The 16491-nt window shown below is 40.5% G+C and overlaps 1 non-coding gene and 1 pseudogene across 1 annotated transcript; both read left to right on the forward strand.

The window, feature by feature from the left end:
- LOC127414331 (attractin-like protein 1) overlaps window positions 1-16491 on the forward strand; it is a 491512-nt pseudogene that overhangs the window by 67863 nt on the left and 407158 nt on the right.
- trnag-gcc (transfer RNA glycine (anticodon GCC)) lies at window positions 1676-1746 on the forward strand. The gene has a single exon. It is a non-coding gene; the product is annotated as a tRNA-Gly (tRNA).

The following is a 16491-nucleotide window of genomic DNA, read 5'->3' on the forward strand; positions in this document are numbered from 1 at the left end:
ACCACCAGGTGGTGATCGATTGACAGCTCAGCTCCTCTCTTCACCCAGATTTCCAGAACATACAGCCGCAGGTCTGATGATACGACAATAAAGTCGATCATTGTCCTTTGGCCTAAGGTGCTAAGTGGTACCAACTACACTTATGAACAACCTTATGTTCGAACATGGTGTATGTTATAGGATAGGATAAGCAATCTATCTACAGGAGTCTGCAGTTGCATGTAAGTGTGTTTATTTCATTGTTTTACTTTGTTGAAGAGTGGTATTCATTGCTAGACTTGTGCTGTTTATTTACTGTCTTGAACTCGCGTCGCTTATATGAAGGTTGGTGTGTGTGTGCTATATTGTTTTTGACTTGTCCCAGGTTATTCACTGCTAGATTTAGCGTTGATTGGCCAGTGTGTGTGTAAAACTATCGTGGTATTTAGTGTTTATAAACAGTGCTTCTCTTGTTTTAGGGTATTATTTATTGCTAAAGTGCAGCATAATTTATTTGCGGTGCATGGAAGTCGCACTTGTCACCTCGCACGACCCTTAGTTTCTGTTGACCATGTGACTAGCTTTGTTGTGCCAAGTAGCATTAAGGCGTGTCCTGCCTTTTTCATTGAACGGCTCATTATCATCGCATATATATTTGACTTGAATGCTGATGCGGAAGCGGCAGATGAAGTGGTAGCCCTCGTGTAAAGCCGTCCTCGTGTGAAGACCTACTTGTGTAAAGACCAGCGAGTCTACCTGTGCGAGTCCACCGAGCAAGGACACCGACAAGGCGCCACTCATTATAGCACTTAAGTATCTTGTTATTGTATCTCTTATTATTTTCATTCTATATACTAACATGTCTACTTCACGAATAACACATGCCTTCAAGCACATCCCTGTTATCTGTTACAGACCGTTTACACGATATCAATGCAAGACCAAATGCAACCCACACAACCTACGGCCACTTTGCACTTCAGCACCTGCTCCGTTCTCTTTCTCAGTGGGACTCTGGAACTGCCAGTCAGCTGTGAACAAAGCTGACTTCACTCCAGCCTTTGCCACACAGTCCACCCTCAGCATCCTGGCACTGACAGAAACATGGATATGTCCAGAGGATACAGCAACACCTGCTGCTCTCTCCAACAACTTCTCCTTCTCTCACACCCGTCGACACACCGATAGAGGCGGGGGAACAGGTTTGCTCATTCATAACAACTGGACTTTTTCAACACACTCTTCACTATGTAACAATACTAGTTTTGAATTCCATGCTATTACTACAATGCAACCCACAAAAATACATGTTGTTGTCATCTATTGCCCTCCAGGTCAGCTGACAAACTTTCTTGAGGAGTTGGATGTCCTGCTGTCCCCCTTGCCGGAGGATGGTAGGCCACTTGTGGTTCTTGGTGATTTCAACATACACCAAGACAAGCCCCAGGCCACTGAATTGAATACTCTCCTGGCCTCATTTGACTTGGAAAAACTACGCACCACAACAACTCACAGATCGGGCAACCAGCTGGACCTCATTTTTACACGTAACTGTACCAACTCAAATATTCTTGTTACTCCTTTACATGTCTCTGATCACTACTTTGTTCAATTCAACATGACACTCCCATCTACGTTAAAACAGACTCCACCATTGGTTTCCTTTCACTGTAACCTCCGTTCCTTCAAATGAGAAGCATTGGTGGTTCAGTGGTAGAATTCTCGCCTGCCACGCGGGAGGCCCGGGTTCGATTCCCGGCCAATGCAAAACGTTTTTTTTTTTCTTTTCTTTTTTTTTTTTTTTTATAAAAAAAGAACTTCATAACAGAATTGGCCAGTCTATTAAAATCAGACCTTGAAGTTTGTCTGTTTTTGTGACTTATTTAAAGATCATCTCCCATTTCATGGCCAGTTTATAAAGAAATCTGTGGTAAATTCAAGTGTTCACATAGTTTTTGTGAAACTGTACTACGACTGTCTTGGATGTTCTTTTATTCATATGTTTTTGCAAGTTTGGGACATAAAGGCAAAAAAGTACCAAAAAAATAAAACCACAAATCAAAAAGAAAACATACACAGAAAAGGGTCTGAGTCGTGGTCTGATTATTATTACATGCTGGATTTTATATATGGATTATGCAAGCATGGACAGAATGATCTGTTTAAAGCCAAGACTGTGACTAGTTGATCTATACTCTTGTAGTAGTTTCGTTACCATTCCTTTAATGTGACTGAGTGATACTGCACGTATGTGCATCTATATGTTTCTGAGAGTTATATCGAACTCTTTGTCAGGCACTAACTCCTGGTCGGTGGCAGAGACAAATGGAGCACTGGTGCAGGGAGGATATGGCCACAGCAGTGTCTATGACAGATCCTCACATTCCATATATGTCCATGAAGGATACAAAGCCCTCCCTGCCAACAAATATGGCTTAGTGGATCATTTATACCGCTATCAGATCCACACACACACCTGGTGAGTATTAACGTTATTTACATTTAATACTCTTAGAAGTATGTGTGTGTATTATGCATGACTGTGACTATCCATGTCAGCCTCTGCCTTATACAAAAACCAGTGCTACATTTCATCCACACAGACAGACATCAGACCTTAGCACAAATGTCAGCAGGAATCACATCTTTACTAAGCCAATGACTGTGCTGACAAAGATTTTTCGACATGTCTGAAATATGACAGTATTTACAGGGTTCCCGTGGATACTTAAAAAGTCTTAAAATTCAGTTTTCCAAAGTGTAAGGTCATAAAAATTCTTCAACATATTAAATGATACAACAGAAGTCTTAATTTTTATTTAAAGAGGTCTTAAATTTTGGGGTGGACAGGATTTGTGATATGACCGAATGTGATTATCAAACTTCAAAAGAATACAATCTAATTAAATAAATGCATGTGCTGCATATTTCAGAGTGAAAATGTGGCACTGTTGTATTTTCACCAAACACGTGGGGGCTTGTGGGTGTTTCCAGCTGTTCCAGAGCAGTTCGCAATCACTAGGCCATATCAGAAATGTATGACAAACTTTCACTAAAGATCAACTGTTGATGATGATGTTATAGTATTGATGAAATATGACAATGTTTACTTTTAATTGTTTACTATGTAACAGGTAGATTATTGTAGGAGAGCACGTTTTATTTCCCTTATCTATTTGAATGAGCAGCTGGAAGCAGTGAAGCGCATACATTTCAAAATAAGAGTCCCCGGTGTATTTCAGCCTTTAAAGTTAAAAGTTCCATGCTATGAATAAATCTTTTTTTCCCCTGGTTACTGGTATTTTGGTTGCACCATAAACTGCATCTGCAATTTAATTCAATTTGGACTCTTGTAGCCTCTGTATGGCCCTCCCCATCACAGGTAGGAAAGACTAAGAACATTTAATATAGGCTACCAATATTACAAACTATTGGCAGATTAATTGCCTTTCTTTCAACACACTGTCGTATCAGCAAAATCCAATATCGGTTGACCTCTAATTTGTATTTATTTATATATTGGTACATAAACCAATTTGTATGTTTTGTATTTGTTGAAAACATGTCTTGAGTATTTTAAACTTACATATAGTCTACCCTGGTTTACTGATAAGCAATGTTAAGGCCATGTTGAATGTGTGCCCCTGCCTGTTTAAGTAAGAGTCTGTGATACAAGATTTATTTTAAGATTGTGTGGGTTTGTTTTGGTATGGGGATACAATAGTAATTTTATTTGTTCAGGTCTTGAAAAAGGTCTTAAAAAGTCTTAAATTTGATTTTAAAATCTCTGCAGCAACCCTAATTTATAAATAAGCTGGTATGGATACTAGGAATGATGCCAGGATACTTGAGAATGGTGGGTACATCACTTTAGTCCAAAAAGAATGACTCCAACATGCCAGATCTTTCACAGGTGTTTCTAATTACCTTTCTGTAACAAGGCTAGTTCTTTAAAAAAAAAAAAAAAAGTGTGAATTTTCTGTGCCATTAGCGGCACCAAACAGTATTACAAAAAAATAAAAAATAAATAAAATCAAGAAATTAACTGTTTTTAAAAAAGTTTCGAACATTCCCTATCTTCTTTTACTTGTACAAACAGGTAGTCTCGACCTAATGTCCTTCTACTCAAAAATGAGGTTAGTAGTGTTGCCTTGTAATGGTAGGGTGAGTTGCAGAGAAATGGTATGGGTGTGTAAAAGAGAGAGAAAATGGGCTTGGGGAAACAACAGAGACCAAATAAAAATCAAAATTACAATGAATAGTAAAAAATAAATCAACCACATGACAACATACTGCAATATTATGTAGAATTGATGGTTCAGTGGTAGAATTTTCACTTGCCGTGTGAGAAGCCTGGGTTTGATTCCTAGCCAATGCAACTTGAATGTTTCTTTCTTAGCTCAGACAAACAGGTAATCCAGACCCAAGTCAACACAATATGTTGAGCAGTGTCGTTATGTCAAGCCTCAAATACACATGGCAGCTGAATGAATATTCATCTGCTGCACCATCTAATGCTTTTATAAATGCTAGGGAATTTTTGTTTAAAGTGTACAGGTACATAAAGCACAAAGTAACGTTAGAAGTTCTTTTGAGGTTTTTTTTCTTGTGTCCTTGGTTCTTGTGAAGGTTCGCTTAAAAGTTGTTGACAGCACAAAGAAAGCTTTTGTATCCATTTCTCTTAGAATGAAGCTGCTCTTATGTGCTTGCAGATGGAAGACATTAAAAAAGAGATACATGCCCAGTTTGTGCACTGTCTTCCTTTCTCCGTGTCTTGCTGTTTTGCCTTACAGTTAAATATGTCTCTAAAAGCTTTTCTCTTTACAGCGAGGATTTCTATCTTGCTCTCGCTCACACACATAGGAGCCTGGCTGTGCACTCCTCACTTGCTGGTTTTTGATTAGCAGAGCGAGTCAAAGGAGCTGCACAATGCATCAAACAGCGCTCCGCTTACAGGGTGTTTGACAGAGTGTTGAGAGGAGTGCTGAGTGGATGCAGAGTGACACAGAGTGCTCTTTCTCTCACAAAACGAACCCCCTCTCAACTGCACAAACGCAATGAGGCCGGACCAGAGATGACACATGTGATGCAAAGCAAAAGAGAGAAGTGGTGAAAGAATTAAGGAATGGACCTGTTTTGACTATTCTATTTTTTCCTACTTTATAAAAAATGTTAAAAAAAAATTAATCAAGAGAAAAATGTCATACTTATTCCTACACAAACGCTCATCATGAATAAACATGCACGCACCCACACATTTAATTTTCTAATTAAAATAGATTAAAAACAATAAAATAAAAATAAAGCTAATTAGAATTACTACAGGCTAACCCTAAACCTACCCCTAAAAAAAAGCTTTCACATTTTTAGAATGTAATAAAAAAAAATAATAAAAAAAACATTTAATCAAATTTCCATTTGAGGACGTCCTCAAAAGGACGTTTGTCAGATTTAGCTCACTTTGTTCCTCAAACTATAATTTCTTACCTAGCATACACACACCAACCTGTGCTTATAGTACAGGAAACATTGTGTAAATTAGTTGCTAGTAAACATAATTTTTTAAATGTTTGTTAAAGCACGTTTATGCACAAGTGCTTATGCACGCATGTCCATGTGTGTCAGTGTGTGGGTAGATGTCTCTGTAGTGCCATATTACTGGCGTCTGTCTGCGTATCAGACCTAGCAGGTGGAGAGTGACCTTCAGACCAACTGTTCTATCCCAGAAGCTTAATACACACACACGCAGAGTATTGCATAGCCAATGGGATGTGTTTGCCTTTCCCCAGGTTTATTCTGAATGAAAGTGGTCTGGCAAGATATCTTCATTCTGCTGTGCTGATCAGTGGAGTTCTGCTGGTATTTGGGGGAAACACTCATAATGACACTTCGCTTAGTAACGGGGCCAAATGCTTCTCCTCTGACTTCCTCTACTATGACATCGGTATGGACCACCTGTGAACTCACTTCTCTGATTTAATACACTAGTGCTTTAAGGTGAAGGGTGGAGTAGCAAATGGAATTGCAGAAATGATAATTGTTTACAAATAGATTGCACAACAAATTACAGGGGGAAAAAAACTTTCATGAAATCCCATCTGACCCTTCAGACTGAGATGCATTAACAAAAATCTGAGCCACCTACAAATGTGGTTTGGATTGGGCCTGTATAAATGTAATCTTTTTTTTTTTTTTTTTTTTACTGTTCAGAATACAAAATACATAAAACAGATTTTCATAGGCAGTCACAGGCAAAAAAATGAAAAAATCAAATTTTTGCTGCCTGTCTGAACAAGGACAAATAGTACCACCACAAAGTCATGCCATTTGTTGAGCAAATGTTACTGTGTTGGGTTGCACAAACAAACAGGACAGTATTTTGATTATGTCACAGTTCTTACACTTTCCAATTGTGTCAACCTTTCATTTTTAGTTGTATCTGCATATTAAGCTGGGACAGGATAATGTATTTTAACATGGAAAAGTTTACACACAGCACATTTAGTGAACCTTTTTTAACATACACTGTATCTCTGACAAAGCAGTCTGTTTATCTACCACTGAATTGTGGTATCATTAAAGGCATAGTTCACCCAAAAATGAAAATTCTCTCATCACTTACCCTCATGCAGTCTCAGATGTGTATTACTTTCTTTCTTCTGCAGAACACAAACAAATATTTTTAGAAGAATATTTGAGCTCTGTAGGTCCATACAATGCAAGTGAATGGTGATCAGACATTTGTAGCCCCAAAAATCACATAATGGAAACATAAAAGTAATTCAAATTACTCCAGTGTTTAAATCCATATCTTCAGAAGCAATATGATAGGTGTGGGTGAGAAACAGAACAATATAAGTATATTTCTTACTGTAAATCTCCACATTAACTTTCACTTTCAGATGCAAAAGTGAAAGTAAAAGTGGAGGTTTATAGTAAAAAAAAAAAAAAAAAAACTTACATTTGTATTTGTTTGTCACCCACACCTATTATATAACTTCTGAAGATATGGATTTAACCACTGGAGTCTTATGGATTATTTCTATGTTTCCTTTATGTGATTTTTGGAGCTACAAATGTCTGATCACCATTCACTTGCATTCTGAGGAACTACAGAGCTGAGATATTTTTCTAAAAATCTTTGTTTGTGTTCTGCTGAAGAAAGAAAGTCTTACATATCTGGGATGGTATGAGGGTGAGTAAATTATGAGAGAATTTTCATTTTTAGGTGAACCATCCATTTAAGCATCTGTTGATATACAGTACCCATATATACTTGGAGTTGTGACTCTGAGTATGAGTGACCAGTGGCATCTTCTGAAAATCAGAAGGCATGCACACTCAGCGGTATAGTTACTGTAAATTGTTTTATTCAATCTGCTTCAGTGTGATGTTACTGACAGTTCATTATAGAAAGCTCATAAGCCAGTGCAGATCTACTGGAATACACAGTTGAGTCATAATGGAATTTCCCAGAATATTGCAGACATATGCCATCGAGACAGGGACAGGATTCAATGAGTTCATATGTGTTGTCTCTGTAATCAGATCTTCGGTTATACCTTGGAAGACCTTCCAGGTCAGAACCCTGTAAATAGTTTCCATATCTACCACCCCTCTAACTTTCTGCACTTATAAGTGAATGTGTGTGAGTGTGTATTGCTGAGTCCACGCATATCATTCACAAATCTCTAAGCATACACATAGGTGAGGGAGTGTTAACATAACTTTCCAGATCCTCAGTGTGACCTTTCTCTAGGCAAGACCTTGTGATGGATTGCTTCTGAAACCTTTGACCTCTGTTGGGAACTGGTGTAATGTCTGGCTGTGGGCATTTGTTTGGGGGCGAGGTGTCGAGGAGGTGGTAAAAGTGTTGATTAGTGTATCTGCACTGCACACATTTAATTTTTTCACTCACTGGGTGGTGCTCTGTAGCAGAGCTTTTTAAAAGTGTATTATTTTTGCATTGCAAGTTCACAAAACTTTGTTCTGCAGAGTCAGGCACTGTAAACATTGATGACACTTTAAATAATAATTTCTAATGGGGTGATACAGAGAACAAAGAGGGTGTGTCATGTTTTACATTGCAGTGGCCTTGAAATATTAAACATCAATTAACATACACAACTTAATTTATGTAATGTAGTGCTGCTGGCAATGGCAATGACGAAGATGATGACATGAAGATGAAGAACCCAAGTGCAGTTTATTTACAAACGTGATAACCATTAACCCTAACTACAAATGTGAAACATAAAACATAAACATGAATTTGACTATGACTTGACTATAAACATGGCTTGAGTATAAACATGACTTGACTATGCACATACACATTCACATTCAATACTTGACAAAGAACAATGGAAAACATGAGGGCTTAAATACAAGACATGGGAGAACATAAACCAATGAACAAACAAAACTGATAACAAGTTAATTAAACAATCAACCAATGAGAACATGACACATGAACATGGAGGGAAAACATGAAATCACATGACAAGGGAACAGGAACTACACTTTTCAAAATAAAAGACATGAATCAACAGAATACACATGACATATCCCCTCCACTAAGGGGCGGCTCCCGACGCCCCAAAAAGCAAGGCGGAGCTGGAGGATCGGAAGACTGAGGCGGAGTCGGTGGGACTGAGGACCAAGGTGGAGCCGTAGGGAAGGAGGTCCCCGGTGGAGCTGACAGATCGGAGGGACGAGGCACAGCCAGAGGATCGGAGAGTCAAAGCGGAGCCAGGTGACCGACAGACCAAGGAGGAGCCGGAGGGACAAGGGACCCCGGCAAAGCCGACAGGCTGAAGGACCGCAGTGGAGCCGAGGGAATGCAGAGCTGAGGCAATGTCGAGGGACCAACAGGCCAAGGCGAAATCCAGGGCTCGGAGGGTCCAGGCGGGGTCGGAGGGCAGAAAGTTCCCCTTGCCTGCTCAGGAGAACTAAGGGTGGGTATAAGGGTGGGAACCATCTCCAGGTCCAACTGCTCAGGTGTGGCTGTGACGTGGCATGGAGCAGGCTGAGGCGTTGCTGTGACGTGGCATGGAGCAGGCTGAGGCGTTGCTGTGACGTGGCATGGAGCAGGCTGATGATTCGGGGCAAAAGATGGCGCTAGCTTAGCGACCACGACTAGGAACTCTGGTTTGGCAGCCATGACTAGGAACTTTGGCTTGGCAGCGACCATGTCGTGGAACTGTGGCTCGGCGGCGGCCATGACGTGGACCTCTAGCTCGGCATCCGCCTCCCCCACAGTGAACGTGGAACCAATGATCTGTAGGGCGAGGTCGATACGGACTCAAGATGGCGCCGAGTATGGCTGCTGCGTTGCGAGCTCCGACACAACACAGTAGTGTTTTGTTTGTTTTGTTCACAATTCTTATGTTTTTTGTCTTGGATGTTGTCTGCCTTATTGTCTACGACAGACAAACACTTTTGGACATTGGTTCAGCAATTTCACACCGTAAACCGGACTTCAAATTTCTCAATGCTGACCCGCTGTTTACAAACATGCAAGCGGAGCCCTTTGTCTGGGCAGCACGGCCGCGGAAACGCAAAAGGAAAAGGGGAAACAGAGCCGGCGTTCTCATCAGAGTAAGACGCCACGCAAATCGACCCCCGCTACCCACTATTCTACTGGCAAACGTTCAGTCTCTGGATAACAAGCTCTGCGAGCTGAAAGCGCGGATCTCTTTCCAACGAGATACAAGGGACTGCTGCATTATCTGCCTTACCGAAACTTGACCTGGCGAAAGACCTCTCAGGTAAAAGCAGAGGAGGTGGTGTATGTTTTATGATCAACAAATCCTGGTGTGATCAGAGGAATGTACATTCTATCAAGTCTTTCTGCTCTCCTGATCTGGAATTTCTCATGCTTCTGTATCGACCATTCTGGCTACCGAGGGAATTCACAGCAGTCATTATCACAGCTGTGTACATTCCCCCACAAGCCGACACAGACCGGGCACTCAAGGAACTGTATGGGAGTATAAGTGAGCAGGAAACCGCGCACCCTGAGGCCGCGTTCATTGTGACCAGGGACATTAATAAAGCCAGTTTAAAATCAGTCGCACCAAAATACCAACAGCACATTAGTTTCAACACACGAGGGGACCGAGTTTTGGACCATTGCTACTCTCCCTTCCGGGATGGCTACAAATCCCTCCCCCGCCCACCATTTGGCAAATCGGACCACTCTTCCATTCTGCTTCTGCCCGCTTACAGGCAGAAACTGAAACAGGAAGCACCCACCATCAGAACGATCCAGTGTTGGTCGGACCAATCAGATTCCATGCTACAAGACTGTTTTGATCACACGGACTGGGAGATGTTCCGGTCCGCCTCTGATGACGACATCGAGCTTTACGCTGATAGTGTAATGTGTTTCATCAAAAAGTGCATGGAGGACGTCGTTCCGACCAGAACAATACGGATCTATCCGAATCAGAAACCATGGATAAATAATGATGTTTGCGCGGCACTTAATGTGCGGACCTCCGCTTTTAATTCCGGGAACGCGGAGGAGCATAAACAAGCCAGTTATGCCCTCCGAAAAACTATCAGAACCGCAAAACGCCAGTACAGGAGCAAGATTGAAGGACAGTTTAACACCACCAACTCTAGAAGCATGTGGCAGTGAATTAACATCATCACGGACTTTAAAGGGAATAAAAACTCCTCCATGAACACCGCTGCCTCTCTCCCGGATGAGCTAAATACTTTTTATGCTTGTTTTGAGGGAAATAACACCGCCTTCGCGGAGAGAGCTCTCCCGGCTGAAGCTACAGAGGTTAGTTCACTCTCCGTCTCTGTAGTGGATGTAACCTGATCCTTCCGATGGGCGAATATCCGCAAAGCCGCGGGCCCAGACGGCATTCCGGGCCACGTCATCAGAGCGTGCGCGAACCAGCTGGCTGGTGTTTTTATGGACATTTTCAACCTTTCTGTCTCTTTGTCTGTAGTCCCCACATGCTTTAAAACATCCACCATTGTGCCTGTTCCAAAGCAATCAAAAATAACTTGCTTAAATGACTGGCGTCCTGTTGCTCTGACCCCCATCATCAGCAAATGCTTTGAGAGACTAATCAGAGATTACATCTGCTCTGTACTGTCTCTTTCTCTTGACCCGTTGCAGTTTGCTTACCGCAACAACCGCTCCACTGATGATGCCATTGCATCTACAATACACACTGCTCTCTCCCACCTGGAAAAAAAGAACACTTATGTGAGAATGCTGTTTGTAGACTACAGCTCAGCATTCAACACCTTAGTGCCCTCCAAGCTTGATGTGAAACTCAGGGCTCTGGGCTTAAACAGCTCGCTGTGCAGCTTCCTGTCAAGCAGACGCAAGGTGGTTAGAATAGGCAACAACATCTCCTCATCACTGACCCTCAACACTGGAGCCCCACAGGGCTGTGTTCTCAGCCCACTACTGTATTCCTTGTACACACATGGCTGTGTGGCAACACATAGCTCCAATGCCATCATTAAGTTTGCTGATGACACGACGGTGGTAGGTCTGATCTCTGACAATGATGAAACAGCCTACAGAGAGGAGGTGCACACTCTGACACACTGGTGTCAGGAGCACAACCTCTCCCTCAACATCAGTAAGACAAAGGAGCTTGTGGTGGACTTCAGAAGAAAAGACAGAGAACACAGTCCCATCACCATCAATGGAGCACCAGTGGAGAGAGTCAGCAGCTTCAAGTTCCTGGGTGTCCACATCACTGAGGAACTCACATGGTCCATCCACACTGAAGTTGTTGTGAAGAAGGCTCATCAGCGCCTCTTCTTCCTGAGACGGCTGAGGAAGTTTGGAATGAACCGCCACATCCTCACACGGTTCTACACCTGCACTGTAGAGAGCATCCTGACTGGCTGCATCTCCGCCTGGTACGGCAATAGCACCGCCCACAACCGCAAAGCACTGCAAAGGGTGGTGCGAACTGCCAGACACATCATCGGAGGTGAGCTTCCCTCCCTCCAGGAAATATATACAAGGCGGTGTGTGAAAAAAGCTTGGAGGATCATCAGAGACTCCAGCCACCCGAGCCATGGGCTGTTCTCACTGCTACCATCAGGTAGGCAGTATCGCAGCATCAGGACCCGCACCAGCCGACCCCATGACAGCTTCTTCCCCCAAGCAATCAGACTTCTGAACTCTTGATCTACCACGATCAAAATACATCAGCACTGCACTTTATTACCCTTACTCTTATATCTCACACTGGACTGTCATAAATTATATTATTATTATATTATATTCTCTCTTAACAACTGACTATCAACCGACAGCCTGAATGTCAATACAGTACAATACTGTACATTCTATATATACTATATATACTTTTTTATATATTTTTATTTTTTATTTTTATTGAATAATGTGTATCTATATAGTGCGTATTGTATACTGTACAGTGTATGTTATTATTTGTATATTGTTGAGTGTTATTATGTGTATATCAGATGTTTAAATTGTGCTGTGTTAATTTGATGTTATTGTAAATTGGTATATGTCTCATCACTGTCACGATTGCTATGTTGATCGGAACTGCACCCAAGAATTTCACACACCATTGCACTTGTGTATATGGCTTTGTGACAATAAAGTGATTTGATTTGATTTTTGATTTGATATATTGAGCCAGGCTGAGGGAACTGCGACCGCCAGGCATCAAGGAGGAGATCGGCTCACTTAACCCCACCCTAAAAATGTCCTTGAGGGCGACCACATTAAAATCCACCTGGCTGGCCAGAGCGCAAAAGTCCTCTACGTAATCCTCCAGGGGACGATTCCCCTGACGTAGCCGTATGAGCCAAACTGCTGGGTTCATTATTCGGTCAAGTATTCTGTAACGTAGTGCTGCTGGCAATGGCAATGACAAAGACGATGACGTGAAGATGAAGAACCCAAGTGCAGTTTATTTACAAACGTGATAACCAATAACCCTAACTGCAAACGTGAAACATAAAACATAATCATGAACTTGACTATGACTTGACTATAGACATGACTTGACTTGACTTGACACATTCACATTCAGTACTTGACAAAGGACAATGGAAAACATGAGGGCTTAAATACAAGACATGGGAGAACATAAACCACTGAACAAACAAAACTGATAACAAGCTAATTAAACAATCAACCAATGAAAACTTGACACATGAACATGGAGGGAAAACATGAAATCACATGACAAGGGAACAGGAACTAAACGTTTCAAAATAAAAGACACGAATCAACAAAATACACATGACAATTTAGCCCTTCTTTTTCCAGGACAAAAATGAATTGAGTTTACATTGTGCCAGTGGAGACTGGCAAACGCACTAGGTTTATTACTGTCATCAGCAACTTTGTGAGATGTCTTTGTGAGTTTTTGAATGGGAGATTTAATGAGAAATATCAGTGAGTGATTTGAATCTTTCCTTTCAGTGCTGACAGTAATATTTAGCCAGCATTAAATCCTCATAAAAACAGTAGAATGCCAGCAGGCCAGATGGTGTCTGCTCTTTTATGAATATCTGTTTTGACTCTCTTTTATAGTACCTAAGACAGGAGGGAACCAATGGAGGGGGAGACAAAGAACGAGTGAGAACTGAGGAAAGGCATTGTGCAAGCCAGTAAAAAATTTATTATGAACATATACTTACGAAAATGATCTGTCAAAATTAACACACAATGTTACATCCTTTAATTAGTATGGAATAATAAACTGGCAACTACTGACTTTCAGACTTTTTTAGCAGTTGGTCCAACTCCCCCCACTTCTCCATTTCAGCCAGAGTCAAAAATTAACCAAGGCTCAGAGCAAAAATGCCACTGAAATTTAGTGAGTGGACATAGTAAAATTCTGTTTTCATCTGTTTTGTAACATTTTATGTATTTCAAAATTGTACAATCTAGTTAGTTATGAGTTCAGTGCCCTCACAGACAAAGTAGTGACGTGTAGCTGTCAGATATCTGAATTCAATATCTCAGAGGTGAGTGTTGCTAAAATGAGCTCCTAAAAAATACTGAACATGAAGAAATCATCCTCAACAACTCCAAAACTTGCAATTACATCAGAGTTTACCATGACAGTCAACAGAAGAGAATGAAAAATTTAACATATAGGGACCAGCCAATATTTAAAATGCATTCTGGCAGAGTTTATTGTGTTAAAAGATCTTGTGCATTATTTACAGTTACTTTTGTAAGTAATGTTGATTTGATTTATTAATTGACAACTGTAATTGTTCAGATAATTTCTTTTATATGAATTGAAAATGCACCATAAAATTAATAAAACAAGAATTTTAATGAAAATCAACTCCAAAGGACAAAACAAACATTTCTCTTTAATAATAATAATAATAAAAAAGTTAATGTCTGATCCTGTTTTGTATAGTCTTCGCTTCAAGAAAAGGCAAGGGCTTATGGACTCAATGTATCATGCTGGTTTTGGTTCTGTGTCTCTGGGTGTTGGAAGTGGTCATTTATTTTGGCTTGGTTCAGTGTGCTCAAGCCACTTTGTCTGATTGCATTTGTGTAGACTCCCAAGTTTGCTTGGACAGCCCTGAATGGCTTTATTCATATTGGCTTTAAAAGTCTGTCCACATATCCATCATGACCACTGATGCATTGGCTGAAAATCTACTCCACTCACTTAACTCCTTAAAGCAGCAAATTAGGCCATTTTCTAATCACCAGCAGGCTTACTGCAGTGTGTACTGTATGAAACAGCACAACCTTGTGTAACAAGGAATTATTCAGGTTAAATTGCTGTTAATTGATTATTATTGCATTGAGTGCAATAGTAATTCTCTTTTGAATTGAATTTATCTCCTTTGCAAATCTGGTTTCTCACCCACACCTACACTATCATATTGCTTCTGAATATATTGATTTATCCACTGGAATCTTGTGGATTACCTTTATGCTGACTTATGTGATTTTTGGAGCTTCAAAATTTTGGCACACATTCACTTGCATGTATGGACCAAAAGAGCTGACAAATTCTAAATCTTCATTTGAGTTCAGCAGATGAAAGAAAGTCATACTAGGGTTGCCACGGTGAATGGTGTTACCGGTTTTATTCGGTACAAGGGACAACACCGGAGTGAAATTTTATACCAGGTAAAAGGGGGAAACATTATGAATAGAACTTCCAATATCAATACAATAGCCTAATGAATAGAATAGCCTTAAACAAAGAATAGTTGCCTAATGAAGAGTTTGCGACCCATGATAAATTAAATTAAATAACACATTGAAAGCTAGATGTTCTTTACCTATATATCAAATTACACAGGCAACAAAGTACGCACACTGACAGAAGACGTTTAATTGCAGGTAACGAATATATTTTGTGTGGTGGGTAACTGAAAGAAGCCTCGGATTCGGAATGACACAAGAAATGCTGTTAGACACACAGACATGCGCTTGAAGAAGCACACTTTATTATATTTTTAAGAACAGATGACAGAAAAGCCGTCTATGCGCATGTCTGATGCGCTGTTTGTTCGGAGGCCTGCAGTCTCTTGGAAAACGCGTATGTAAAGGGTTCTCCCTCTTTCTTTGTTTCAGTCTTCTGAAAATAAATTGCAAGAATAGTATCGTCTATGAGAATGCTGCAAATGCAGTTTGTTTTGAGCGCAACTCTGCAGGGTCACTTTATATATAGCCTATACATCTGTGATTAAATAATAAAATAATACAAAAAACACATTCATCTCAAACCATGATTTATATTTCAGTGATTATCATCATCATTATAATTATTGTTACATTTATAATTGTTTTTAGATCTTAATTTGTATAAGAAATTTTCTGCCTGTTGTCATAGATGGGCGTGATGGTAAATGGAAAGGTTATATATGATTTGTTTTTTGTTTTTTTTTTGACCACTTCGTTATTTTAATTGCTTTTTTGTTTAGTTTGAAGTGCAATTTGAATTTAGAAATGTTTTTGGTTTAAGTTTTTTGTTTTTTCAATAAATGAATTTAATTTTCAGTGCAAAATCACTAAAGCAAGAATATTCACCGATCCCTGAGCCGGGGGGTTGACAATGTAATTGGCTATTTTTTTAATAAATATATCATGAACATATTTCTTGCATAATGTCCAGCCCTTGGAGGGAACAAAACAAATTCATTCGCACACATTCAAAGTCGTTACACTTCCGAAGCAGCTAAACTGGGTCCTTGGATGAAAGGTAATAAAACACTAAAAAAAAAACACTTTTTTCCCCTTTTTCTCCCCAATCTGGAATGCCCAATTCCCAATGCACTCTAAGTCCTCGTGGTGGCGTAGTGACACGCCTTAATCCGGGTGGCGGAGGACGAATCTCAGTTGCCTCTGCATCTGAAACCGTCAACCCATGTGACTCTACTCTCCCTAGCAACCGGGCCAATTTGGTTGCTTAGGAGACCTGGCTGGAGTCACTCAGCACGCCCTGAGATTTGAACTTGTGAACTCCAGGGGTGATAAAACACCAACATTAAACCCAACAACCC

Source organism: Myxocyprinus asiaticus, chromosome 23 (assembly GCF_019703515.2).
Source record: "Myxocyprinus asiaticus isolate MX2 ecotype Aquarium Trade chromosome 23, UBuf_Myxa_2, whole genome shotgun sequence".
NCBI lineage: Eukaryota > Metazoa > Chordata > Actinopteri > Cypriniformes > Catostomidae > Myxocyprinus > Myxocyprinus asiaticus.